This window comes from Chiloscyllium plagiosum, chromosome 1, assembly GCF_004010195.1.
Source record: "Chiloscyllium plagiosum isolate BGI_BamShark_2017 chromosome 1, ASM401019v2, whole genome shotgun sequence".
NCBI classification, from domain to species: Eukaryota; Metazoa; Chordata; class Chondrichthyes; order Orectolobiformes; family Hemiscylliidae; genus Chiloscyllium; species Chiloscyllium plagiosum.
This window is the reverse complement of record NC_057710.1, coordinates 61694568-61708562: the sequence shown is the minus strand read 5'-3', so window position 1 is coordinate 61708562 and position 13995 is coordinate 61694568. Positions and strand designations below refer to the sequence as shown.

Here is a 13995-nt window from a genome sequence, read left to right as displayed (position 1 = left end):
GCAAAGAAGGGGAAAAAGAAGACTTCAGCAAAACAAGGGGTATAACTGTCTTTGTTCTAGATAGAAATCTTAATGTTTTATCTCCTTGCTAATACAATGATGCAAAATAGCATAACAATTTGAAAATAAAGTTGTTTCACTACAGCCTGGCAATTGTTAAGAGTAATGTTATAATCCAAGCATGTATCTCTTCTCCTTCCTTCCCATGTCAAGGTACTTTAAATCAGAGAACAACTTAAAAATTTTGATGTTTCTTGTATGTGTGCGTATTGACTAAATACAAACTAGATTATTGTATTATTCCAGAGCAAAGTTGTTCAACAATTGACCTAAAACGATATTCTTAATTTCATTAAGAAACATTGTTCAATATGATTAATAAGAATTTATATTCAGGTGACAAAGAATTGTTGCATCAATATTCTGCTCAACAGAATTATAGAAATGGTATTTCATTCAAATTTCCTCACAAATTACAAGACATTCTCACAGTATAGACCAAAAAAAACTTCATTCAGCTATTTCTTAGGGCATTTCTGGTTGGTTGAAAGTATTGGTTGGAGAACCTTCAGTTTGCACATGGTATTTATTAAACAATGGTATTTATTAAACCTCATGACTTGGAGGTGGAGAAACCTAATATAAACTTGCATTTGTAGAAATACAGTTTTACTGCACATGAATCCTGCAGATCCTGAAGTGCCATTCAGAATTACATTTGTTATGCTTGAAAACATTAGTTGCATGACCAATTACACAGAGGTTTTAAAAGATTATAAAGCTTGTAACCAGTAGGGAGCAAAAGGGGAATCAAGGCATACATAGTTTTAAAGATCAGCAAAACATGATTTGAAAAGATGATGTTAGAAAACTTTTCGTTAATTTAAGCACAGATAGCAGGTTTTCTTACCCAGACAAAAGCCAAGTTGCTAAGAAAGGCAACCGGCTGATTCTGATTGCCCTGCATTCATTTAACATTTGACAGGACAGAAATTAATAAAGGGCAGGACTTCTGGCCTGTTACAGATCTCTGTGGCAAATTTTATAATGGACCCTAAAAGTTTGCCAATGACAGATGCTACCTGGCCAATAGTTACTGTTTTTGTTTACCTCCATTTGTTATTAAGTGTTTTTTATTTCTCTTTGTGAGTCAAGTTATTCTAACGCTGGAAGCTTTACAATTTTCTTTAACTTTTCCAGAATAGAAGGATTGTTGGGAGATTAGTAATAGTGGCTCTATCTTTGTAGTTACTTCCTTTACTTCCTCGGTGCAACCCATCATGTCTAGAGGAATTATCAGCCTTTAGTCTCATTCATTTCCAAGTATGTATTCTCTCATGACAGTTTATTTGCTCCCTCCAACCCAATGTAGTCCTTGATGACGTAGTTTTTTTTGCTACTAGTGTTCTCTCCTGTGAAGACTGATGCAAGTATTTGTTCAACTCCTTTGCCATTCCCTGATTTCCCCATAATTATTTGCTCAGCCTCATGTTCTAAGCGATCTACATTAACTCTGTCCTCTTTCTTCCTTTCTATACGTTTAAAGAGGCCTTTCCAGACTGGTTTTAGATTACTTGCTATTTTATCTTCTTTATTACTTTTGGTCATCTTTTGTTGGCTTTTAAACTTTGACTACTCTACTTTACCAGTAATCATTGGCTCATTGTATGTTTTTTACTCCCCCAATTTAAGCATCTGCAAATGTATGAAATGCAGGCAAAGCAAGATCATTCCATTGATATCATCATTCAATCCATTTCATAATGCATCCTTGTGCTATATTTCCAAGCTGCTATAATGCTAACTTCAAAGGCTGCATATAGCGACACTTCTAATCCCAGGTAATGAAGATGCAAAAACAAAAATTGATGGTGAAAGTTGGGTCTGACAGCATCTGTGGAAGAAGGCAAAGTTAACATTGAGTCCAGTGACTCTACCAGAACTAAAAATCACACAACACCAGATTATAGTCCAACAGGTTTATTCGAAGTACAAGCTTTTGGAGCACTGCTCCTTCGATAGGTAGCTCCCTGAAGGAGCAGCGCTTTGAAAGCTTGTACTTCCAAACAAACCTGTTGGACCATAACCTGGTGTTGTGTGATTTTTAACTTTGTCCACCTCAGTTCAACATCGACACCTCCACATCAATATACATCAGAACTGTGATAAGCTGGGGAAAAGACAGCATTCCACAAGATACATTGCAGCTGGGACACTTTGGTTCATTCCTCTTCCATTTCTCCTCATACCACCTTCCTGTAAAAACACAGGAGGTGCAACACCTGCTCACTTACATCCTCTTTCCTCACCATACAAGGTCCCAGACATGCCTGTACACTATTCAATCTAGTGTACTGTATTCACTGTTCACAGTTGATCTCCACTACAATGGGAAGACGAAATGCAGACTGGGTGACCATTTTGCAGAAGATCCACATTCTGTGGGCGGCACGGTGGCACAGTGGTTAGCACTGCTGCCTCACAGCGTCAGAGACCCGGGTTCAATTCCCGCCTCAGGCGACTGACTGTGTGGAGTTTGCACATTCTCCCCGTGTCTGCGTGGGTTTCCTCCGGGTGCTCCGGTTTCCTCCCACAATCCAAAAGATATGCAGGTCAGGTGAATTGGCCATGCTAAATTGCCCATAGTGTTAGGTAAGGGGTAAATGTAGGGGTAGGGGTATGGGTGGGTTGCGCTTCGGCGGGGCGGTGTGGACTTGTTGGGCCGAAAGGCCTGTTTCCACACTGTAAGTAATCTAATCTAATCACTTTGAGCTTCCAATTACTTGCCACTTCAACACACATGTTCCCATACCAACATTTCTGTCGCAGGTTTGCTGCAGTGTTCTCATGAGCCTCAGCGCAAGCTCAAAGAACAATATCTCATTTTCTGCTTCAGGATCCTGCAGCCCCTTACAACTTAACATTGAGTTCAGTAATTTTACAGCCTGATTTCATCCTTCCAAGATTTGAATTCACCCCACACCCGGTCCTGTTATGACATAGAGTCATAGAATCATACATGGTTTGCCTTTTGCACAGTTGCCTATTCTCACCTATTCCTAGGCCTACTATCACATTATACGGGTTTTCAATACAACTCACCTATTCTCTCCTATGTTTAGCTCTTATTATCACTTATTCGGCTTTTCTTCTGTCCTGTATGCTATCCATATCTTCATGCTTTCGTACCTCTTTCATATTTCTCTCTCTCTGGGCTCTGGTTCTACCTTTTCTATCACCTCTCCCCTTCCCACCCCATCCTTCCACAACTTTGCATTATAGCAGCTTGGAAATATAGCACAAGGATGCATTATGAAATGGATTGAATGATGATATCAGGATGGAATGATCTTGCTTTGCCTGCATTTCATACATTTGCAGATGCTTAAATTGGGGGAATAAAAAACATACAATGAGCCAATGATTACTTTTTCACCACTTTTTCCGAGCTGCTAACAGTTCTGATGAAGAGTCACTGGTCTCAAAATGTTTAACTCTATTTTCTTCCCACAGATGCTGTCAGATGCTGAGTTTCGCCAGCAATTTCTGTTTTTGTTTCAGATCTCCAGCATCAGCAATTTTGTTTTTATTGTAAGGAAGGGAGATATCTGCCCGTAAAGGACATGTATGAGCCAGATGAAAATTAGGGCAATTGATAATGGTTTCATGGTCATTTTTAAACTTTTAATTCTAGATTTTTACTGATTGCAAATTCCATCATCTGCCATAATGCAATTTGAATCCAAGTCCACTGAATATTACCTGGGTCACTGGATTACTAGCTCAACAACAATATCCTTACACTATCTCCTTGTGTTCGAAGGAACTTCAAACAATTATTACTACTCAGGGAAAAGTTCTCGGAAAACTAATGGAACAAAAATCGGACAAGCCCCCTGGATCAGATGACCTGCAATCTGAAGAGTAAGATGCAGAGATAATGGATACATTGGTTGTAATCTTCGAAAGTCGTTGAGAAGGAAAACAGTGTGTTAGCTTTTATTGGTAGAGGGATTCAGTTTCGGAGTGATTACATCATACTGCAGCTGTACAAAACTCTGGTATTGCTGCACTTGGAGTTTTGCGTGCAGTTCTGGTCGACACATTACAGGAAGGATGTGGAAGCATCGGAAAGGGTGCAGACTAGATTTCCTAGGATGTTGCCTGGTATGGAGGGAAGGCCTTATGAGGAAAGGCTGAGGGACTTGAGGCTGTTTTCGTTGCAGAGAAGAAGGATAAGAGGTAACTTGATAGGGGCATACAGGATGATCAAAGATTAGATAGGGTGGAGAGTGGGAGCCCCTTTCCTCGGATGCCCTTTTCAAGAAGGGAGACAAAAAGCACAAAACTGCAATCATCCTAAAATCTGTCATTTGGAAAATGTTGGAAGTCATTAAAAAGAAAGTAGTAGCAGCATAGGACAAGAATTAATGGCCTTTTAGAAAGAAAAGATGCTGGTTTGGCCTACACAGTACTCGTGTGGATATGTATAACTTAATTGCAGTGTCAGTTGTAATTTGAAATCACCTAGTAACTTACGGTGAAAAAGCAGATGAGTGGACTAGGTAATGTTGCAAATTTAAAGTGCAGGCATGATGGACTGAATGGCCTCCTTCTATGCTGTAACAGTTCTGTGGTTCTGTGAAATCACTTCAAATCTACACCCGTTCATCTTGCAGACCTTTGGAGTGTATGCTTTGACCAATTGGGAAGCTGAAGTTGTGATAAAAAATGTCTTTTTCCTTCGAATCTTGTTAGAACATAGAACAGTACAGCACAGTACAGGCCCTTCGGCCCTCCATGTTATGCTGACCTTTTATCCTTTTCTAAGATCAAACTAACCTACATAACTTTTCACTATCATCTATGTGCCTATCCAAGAGTCTCTTAAATGTCCCTAATGTATCTGACCCTACTACCACAGCTGGCAGTACATTTCACGCACCCAACACTCTAGGTAAATAACCGACCTCTGACATCTCCCCAAACCTTCCTCCAATCACCTAAAATTACGCCTTGTCGTGATAGCCGTTTCCGGCCTGGGAAAATGTCTCTGGCTATCTGCTCCTCTCATCATCTTGCACACCTCTATCAAATCACCTCTCATCCTCCTTTGCTCCAATGAGAAAAGGCCTAGCTCCCTCAACCTTTCTTCATAAGCCATGCCCTCCAATCCAGGCAGCATCCTTGTCAATCTCCTCTGCACTCCCTCTAGAGCTTCCACATCCTTCTGATAATGAGGTCACCAAAACTGAACACAATATTCAAGCATGATCTAACCAGGGCTTTACAGAGTTGCAGCATAACATCATATCTCTTAAACTCAATCCCCTTGCTAATAAAAGCCACCACACCCATACACCTTCTCAACAGCCCTATCAACTTGGGTGGCAACTTTGAGGGATCTATGGACGTGGACCCCAAGATCCCTCTGTTCCTCCACACTGCCAAGAATCCTACTTTTAACCTTGTAATCTGAATTCAAATTCGACCTTCCAAAGTGTATCACTTCACACTTTTCCAGGTTGAACCTCATGCCACTTCTCAGACTAGTTCTGCATCCTGTCAATGTCCTGTTGCAAAATACAACAGTGCTCCACACTATCCACAACTCCACCAACCTTGTGTCATCAGCAAACTTACTAACCCACCATTCTACTTCCTCATCCAAGTCATTTATAAAAATCACAAAGAGCAGAGGTCCCAGAACAGATCTTTGCAGAACACCACTGTCACCGAGCTCCAGGCTGAATAATTTCCATCTACTACCGAACTTTGTCTTCTGTGGGCCAGGCAATTCTGTATCCAGATAGCCAAATTTCCCTTTATCCAATGCTTCCTTACTTTCTGAATGAGTCATCCATGGGGAACCTGATCACATGCCTTGCTAAAATCCATATACACCACATCCGTGTGGGCGGCACGGTGGCTCAGTGGTAAGCACTGCTGCCTCACAGCGCCAGACACCCGGGTTCAATTCCCGCCTCAGGCGACTGTGTGTGGAGTTTGCACATTCTCCCTGTGTCTCCAGGTGCTCCGGTTTCCTCCCCCAATCCAAAAATGTGCAGGTTAGGTGAATTGGCCATGCTAAATTGCCCGTAGTGTTAGGTGAAGGAGTAAATGTAGGGGAATGGGTCTGGGTGGGTTGTGCTTCAGCGTGTCAGTGTGGACTTGTTGGGCCGAAGGGCCTGTTTCCACACTGTAAGTAATCTAATCTAATCTGATCCTCTGCTATACCTTTATCAATGTGTTTTGTCACAAATAATTCACAATGTCTTATGAGGTATGACCTGCCCCTCACAAAGCCATGCTGACTAACCAAGCTAACCATGCTTTTCCAAATATTCATAAATGCTGTCTTTCAGAATCCTCTCCAATAATGTGCCCACCAACAACGTAAGACTGACTGGTCTGTGTTCCCAGGGTTTTTTCCTATTCCCTTTCATCAACAAGGAAATAACATTTGCCACCGTCCAAACATCTGGTAGTACTCCAGTGGACAGTGAGAACACAAAGGTCATCGCCAAAGGCGCAGCAATCTCTTCCTTCGCTTCCTTTAGTAACCTTGCATATACCCTTCTGGCTCAGGGGACTTAACTATACTTATGTTTTTCAAAATTTCCAGCACATCCTCCTTCTTAACATTAACCTTTTGAGCGCATCAGTCTGTATCATGCTGTCCTCACAAATGACAAGGTCTCTCTCACTAATAAGTACTGAAACAAAGGATTAACTAAGGACCTCCCTTACCTCCTCCAACTCCAGGCACAAGTTCCCTGCATTATCCCTGATCAGTCCTACCCTCAATCTGGCCATCCTCTTGTTCCTCACATAAGTATAGAATGTCTTGGGGTTTTCCTTAATCCTACAAACCAAGGCTTTTTCATGCCCCCTTCTAGCTCTCCTACATCCATTCTTCAGTTCCTTCCTGGCTACTTTGTAAACCTCTCGAGCCACTCTGATCATTGCTTCTTCAACTTTAAGACAGCTTCTTTCTTCCTCTTGACTCGATGTTCCACATCCCTTGTTATCCAAGGTTCCTTCACCCTACCATCCCTTCCCTGCCTCACTGGGACAAACCTATCCGGTACTTGTAGCAAGTGCTCCCTAAACAACCTCCACATTTCTGTTGTGTATTTTCCTGAGAACACCTGTTCCCAATTTACATTCCACATTTCCTGCCTAATACCATTGTAATTCCCCCTTCCCCAATTAAATGCTTTTCCTTACTGTATGCTACTATCCCTTTCCATTACTATAGTGTCACCGAAATGCTCTACCACCGAGAGGTCTGACACCTGACCTGGTTTGTTGCCAAGCACCAAATCCAATATGGCCTCCCGTCTAGTCGGCCTATCTACATATTGAGTCAGGAATCCTTCCAGGATACACTGACAAAATCTGCTCCATCAAATCTATTTGAACTAAGGAGGTTCCAATCAAGATAAGTGAAGTTAAAGTCACCCACAATAACGACACTGTTACTTCTGCACCTTTCCAAAATCTATCTCCCAATCTTCTCCTCAGTGTCTCTGTTGCTAATAAACTCCCAATAAAGTGACTCCTCCTTTCTTGTTTCTGACTTCCACCCATATTGACTCAAAAGACAAACTCTCCTCGATGACTTCCCTTTCTGCAGCTGTTTAGCAATGCCACTCCGCCCAACCTCTTTTACTTCCCTCCCTATTCCTTTTGAAACATCTAAACCCCGCAACATCCAACAACCATTCCTTCCCCAGTGATTTCTAAGACTCTGTAATGGCCACAACATGGTAGCTCCAAGTACTGATCCATGCTGTAGGTCCATCACCCTTATTCCTGACAATTCTTGCATTAAAACATGATTTGGAGGTGTCGCTGTTGGACTGGGGTGTACAAAGTGAAAAATCACGCAACAACGGAGTTAAAAATCAGACAACACCAGGTTATAGTCCAACAGGTTTATTTGGAAGCACTAGTTTTCGGAGCATTGCTCCTTCATCGGATGGTTTATCAGGACAATCACCTGATGAAGGAACAGCGCTCCAAAAACAAAGGATTTACTTCAACTTCAAATATCGTGCTTCCAAATAAACCGTTAGACCATAACTTGGTGTTGTCTGATTTTTAACTTTGCATTAAAATAGACACACTTCAACACATCACACTGACTGTAACTTTGTCCTATCAACGGTCTATCCTTCCCCACAGACTCTCTGTACTCTGTGTTTGCCTGTTCACCAATCCACCCCAATCTCTGATCTGTAGCTTCAGTTCCTATCCCCCTGTCAAACTAGTTTAAACCCTCCTGGAAAACTCTAGCAAACCTCCCGCCCAAGACATTGGCACCCCTCCAGTTCAGGTGCAACCCATCTTCCTTGTACAGGTCTCATCTTCCCCAGAAGGTATCCCAAATATCCACATATCTGAAGACAACCCTCCTAAGCCAGCTCTGCAGCCACTTGTTCATCAGCACTCGTCCTCTGTTCCTAGTCTCACTAGCCTTTGGCACCGATAGCAATCTGGAGATTATTACTCTGCTCATCCTGTCTTTTAGCATCCAACCTATCTCTCTATATTCACTTTTCAGGTCCTCATCCTTTTTCCTAGTGACGTCATTAGCATCGATGTGTACCATTACTTCTGGTTGCTCACCCCTCCTCCTGAAGAATGCTGTGGACTTAATCCAAGACAGCCCTGACCCTGGCACCTGGGAGGCAACATACCATCCGGGAGTCTCATTTACGACTACAGAATCCTATCTGTCCCTCTCACCACTGAATCTCCTATCACTAAGGTCTATTCTCCCCTTTCCCTTCTAAGCCACAGAGCATTGGTCCTTGCCAGGGACCTGGCCCTCGGGTTTTTTTCCGGTAGGTACCTTCCCCAACCGAAGCGGTATACTGATTATTGGGGGGAACAGCCACTGTGACTGTCTGAACTGACTGCTATTCCTTTTCCCTCTCCTGATGGTCATGCAGCCATCTTTATCCTGTAACTTAGGTGTGACTCCCTATAACCCCTCGCTATCACACCCTCTGCCTTCCAAATGATCCGAAGATAATTCAGCTCCACAGATCACAAAATGGTCATCAGTAAGCATAATTTGCTCCCGAACATCACTATGCTTCAAAATTAGATGCTCTGACAAATGTCGACTTCCAGAATAACTGTGAATTGAAGGGAGATGATGAGCATTGTTTAATCACTACAGTCAGGATTTATACAATAGCCACATGGAGGGTCTCACATTCCAGTACTCCACACTGACCCCCTGAAAAAAACACTAAGTTAATCACCCAGTTTGAAGGTGCTGTTTTCCACATTATGACACCTATTCTCAATTAATGTTTGATCGGTATGGTGAGATTCCAACTTTTGTTTTGAGTGAGGGACTTGAAAGCTGTCTTTGCAACTCATGCATTAACCTCCACTCTTCATGTCCCCCTATTATGTTGTGATACCCATAAAAATTTAAATTGAATCTCTAAACCAAAATAAAAATTAAGTTCTACTAATCATCTCCAGAATCAAGGCAATCAAGAGGGCATCAGATGATTATTTAAATGAAATAATGTTACAGGGAAAAAGCAAGAGACTGTCCCCAAGTCATGATATTCATTGAAATCCTCTGTGCAGACATGATAAAACCGAATGATCATTTTCCGTACAGTAGGAACTCTAATTAAGAAAGCTGCTGTGCAGTTGAAGTTGAGCCAATTTGTCATCTGACTAAATTATTTTCATTTACATGAACTGTGTCAGTTTCTCTTGTTGTGGTCTCCTCTACATTGGAGAGACAGGAAGCCAGCTCACGGAATGTTTCACAGACCACGCACCAAACAATCCTTGATGAATATAAAGGAAACAGGAAATAACTTAAACAAGGAATTATGAGGGTTAAAAGTGGCCATTAAATGTCTTTCACAAGCAGTATGAAGGTGGATCCCAATGCATAGATTTGGACCAAGAAGGTAACGAGGGAAAAGGTTGGTCCACTCAAGGCAAAGTAGGGAATTTATGCATAGAGCCAGAGGTGAGGTCCTTAATAATACTATACTTTGGGATTCAAAAGGAGAAAGCCATGGATGATCAAATTAAGGCAGGGTATGCTGATGTTTTGGGGCATGTTGATATTAAGAAGGTGTAGGTTTTGGAATTCTTGAAAAACAGTAAGGTAGGTAAGTCACCAAGGCCTGAAAGGATCTATCCAAGGATACAGAGGGAGACAAGGGAGGAGAATGCAGGGGCCTTGACAGAGATCTTTATTTTCTCTTGAGCCACATGCGAGGTCCAAGAAGATTTTAGAAGAACTAAAGTTTTTCCATCGTTTAAGAAGGTTAGTAGGGACTCGGCAAGATGGCGGCGATTCTGTAGGACTGCTGTGGACAGCTCTGCCTAACAGCCAAGGCATACCGGTGTTTTTGCCATCCCTGGCCAACTTATGTGGTGGAAATATTACAGAAACCTTACAGAACACATATTTGTTAATATTTGGGAGTGGGAAGGATGCCAAAGGGAAAAGGGGGAAGGATGCCAAAGGGAAAAGGAGCAAGCAAACAGCAGCAGGGAGGACACTCTCATGCAGTACCTACCACACCAAAGACTGCAGCAGCAGCAGCAGCAGCCTCTCCTGAACCCCCCGGGGACCTGACAGACTCACAGGAATTGGCTGCGGCGATGGAGAGATTTACCCTGAAAGTTGCGGCTGTGATTGAGAAGATCCGTGGGAAGATTCGTGCCCAGGTGCAACCTATTGCATCCATGCTGTAGAAGCACGAGCAGGAGATCCAGGGCCTCGGGAGAGGCTGGAGGAGGTGGAGGGTTGAACGAAGGCCTCGGAAGCTGCAATGGACTCATCCAGTCGAATCCAGGTGCTGGAGCGAGAGGTGAGGGCCTTGCGAAACCATATCGACGACCTTGAAAATCGAGGTCGGTGGATAAATCCCTGAATTGTTGGGCTCCCTGAAGGCGAGGAAGGTGAGCAGCTAATCAGTTTCTTTGAAAGTTGGCTGCCGAAGTTTTTGGGCCTCCACATCAAATCCAGCAGGCTTCAGATTGAAAGGGTGTATCGGGTTACAGTGCACAGGTTACAGTGCAGTGCCCCGGCTCGGTCCTAGTGCACTTCCACTCATATAAGGACAAGCAAAAAGTCATCGATGTTTCCAGATACCTGAGAAAAGATCCACAGGCACTGCTGCACAAGGGGTCAAAAATCATGTTTATCCAGGATTTTTCAGCAGCTATAATCCGAAAGAGGAAGTCCTTCGATTAAGTTAAAAAGAGGCTGAGGAACTTGGGCATCCATTACTCAATGAGATACCCCGCAGTACTTCGTTTCAGCTATGAGGACTCAGTTTATACATTTGACTTGGCGGATAAGGCTAAAAACTTTGTGAACACTTTAAAATAGATGGATTGGCCTGAAGAATATGGTTAATGTTTGTTCTCTTTTCTATTTTTCCCCATGTTTTCCCTTCCTTTTTTTTATTCCTTTCTTTTTCCCCTAATAATTTCCTTTTTGGAAAGGGGGGAAAAGACTTTGGAATAAGTTGTTCCTTTTTTGTAATAACTGGATTTTCTGATGGGAAATTTTATGGATATTCTTTGTTGTCTCTCCCCTTTTTCTTTGTTTGTTCTGCTTCTCTTTTAGTCACAAGTAGGGTGACATGAAGCCATGGATGGGTGGAGTGCTCATCCTGACTTTGTCTTTTGATTTAAGGATCATATCTTTGTTTTTTTTCTGGCCTAAGGCTGGGGCACAGTCCAGGTTTGAAGGAGCTGTGAAGGAGGGGATGGGTAGGGTGAGTGTCCCCTATGGGCAGGGGGAAGAGCCTTCCATTCAAGGTTCTATAGTTGGTTTTCTTTGTAGTTTTTTTGGGAGTAATAGTTGTTTATAGTTATGATAGAGTAGTTTTTGTACATATAGTTTCTCGATTCAATGAGTCTTTATTTACATGCTCAGCGCTTTGCAAGCAGGGTTCTCCCTCCGAGGGGTTCAAGGGTGTCTGAAAGGGGATATGGCTAAGTGTCTTATTAAATGGTGCACCTGGAATATTAAGGCAAGTCATTCGCCTATTAAAAGGAAAAAAGTGCTTTCTAGCCTTAAGAGGGAAAGGGTTGATATTGCTTTGTTGCAGGAAACCCATCTTGATGATGGGGAACACCTGAAGTTACAACAGGGGGGTTATGATCAGGTATTCTTTTCATCCTTTACTACTAAAAGTAGGGGAGTGGCGGTACTTATCCAGAAAAATATTCCATTCACATTATTCGAGCAGGTGAAAGATGTGCAGGGATGGGTTTGTGATACTTAAAGCCCTGACACATGGGGAGGAATATGGCATTTTAAACGTCTACTGTCCTCCGGTGCATCCTCTCAAATGTTTGATTTGCGCTTTCTCTCATTGAGTGCGTTTGGAACACGGCACATTATTATAGGGGGGGGATTTTAATTGTCTTTTGGATCTGACAGTGGACAGGATGCCTTGTGGGCCCCCAACTATTTCTTCACAGGCCAAGCAGGTGGTTGGGGTTGGGGCTGGTGGATATTTGGAGATGTCTTCACCCTACCGGCAAGTACTTCACCTTTTTTTTCAAACCCACATAAATGTCACACGAGGATTGACTTCTTTCTGGCTCCCTTGGCCCTTCTGGATTCGATTATGGGTTGTAAAATTGGGAATATAGCTATCTATGATCATGCGGCAGTATATTTGGAGGTTAAGGCCAAGAGTGAAGGGCTAGGTTTGCGGCACTGGCGTTTGGACCACTTTCTCCTAAAGGATTCCAAATTTGTGGAATTCCTTTTGAAGGAGTTTCAGGAATTCTTGACTATCAACTCAGGTACAGCTAGTAGTCCTTCCATGCTATGGGAGACTGCGAAGGCCTTTGCTAGGGGATTAGCTATTTCCTATTCGACTAGCCGGAAACAACAGAAGGAGGAACAGCAGCGTCGACTTGAGGCATGGTTGAAAGCCGCGGAGGCAGCACATTTTGCGTGGCCTTCGGTGACTAAGCTACAGCGGATCACAGCCCTTCGGGCTGCCTTGAATTCAATACTGACATAAAACGCAAAGAAAGAACTTGCTTTTGCTAGACAAAGGCTGTTCGAATATGGGAATAGGTCAGGGAAGTATTTAGCATATCTGACTAGGAAAAAGCATGCTCCCCAATCCATTAATGCAATCAGAGACAGCGCCAGGGTCCTTACATATGATGCTAAAAAGATTAATGAGGCTTTACGGAGCTTTTACTCTGAATTGTATCGGTCTAAAGGTTGCGAAGACAGGAGTGCTAAAATGGAGACCTTTTTTAAGAACCTGGACCTCCCAGGAATAACATTGGAACAGGCCTCTTCCTTAATGCCCTCTTGACAGTTCAGGAAATACAGAGGCAGCTAGGCAACTTCAGAGTGGGAAAGCACCTGGCCCTGATGGTCTCCCGGGTGAGTTTTATAAGGAGTTTATAGGGATTCTGTCAGGGCCGATGTTGGAGATGTACAATCACTCCTATATGCATGAACGCCTACCACCATCTTTGAGAGAAGCTAATATTTCCTTAATTCTTAAGAAGGGGAAGATTCCTGAGGATTGTGCTTCATAAAGGCACATCTCTCTATTAAATTCAGACTTCAAGATTCTGTCCAAGGTCCTGGTGCTGAGATTGGAAAGGGTGTTGCCCCATATTATTAAAGAGGACCAGACAGGCTTTATAAGGGGCCGTAGGTCCTCTAATAATATTAGAAGGTTGCTGAATATGGTCCAAGTTTTCAGCAACGATCGATTCAGGGGTGGTGGTTCCCTTAAATGCAAAGAAAGCATTTGACCAGGTGGAATGGCCGTATCTTTTTTATGTCTTAGAACAGTTCGGGTTGGGTGGAGTCTTTGCTAGGTGGGTGGAGGTTTTATATCGCCACCCTCTGGCCGCGGTCATCACCAACGGGGTGAAGTCTGAGAATTTTACAACTGGTAGGGGTAGTTCGCAAGGCTGTCCACTCTCACCATTGTTGTTTAC

General features: G+C 42.9%; 1 protein-coding gene across 8 annotated transcripts in view; it reads right to left on the bottom strand.

The window, feature by feature from the left end:
- LOC122548946 (protein unc-13 homolog B-like) overlaps nucleotides 1–13995 on the bottom strand; it is a 643343-nt gene that overhangs the window by 255276 nt on the left and 374072 nt on the right. The window lies entirely within an intron of this gene.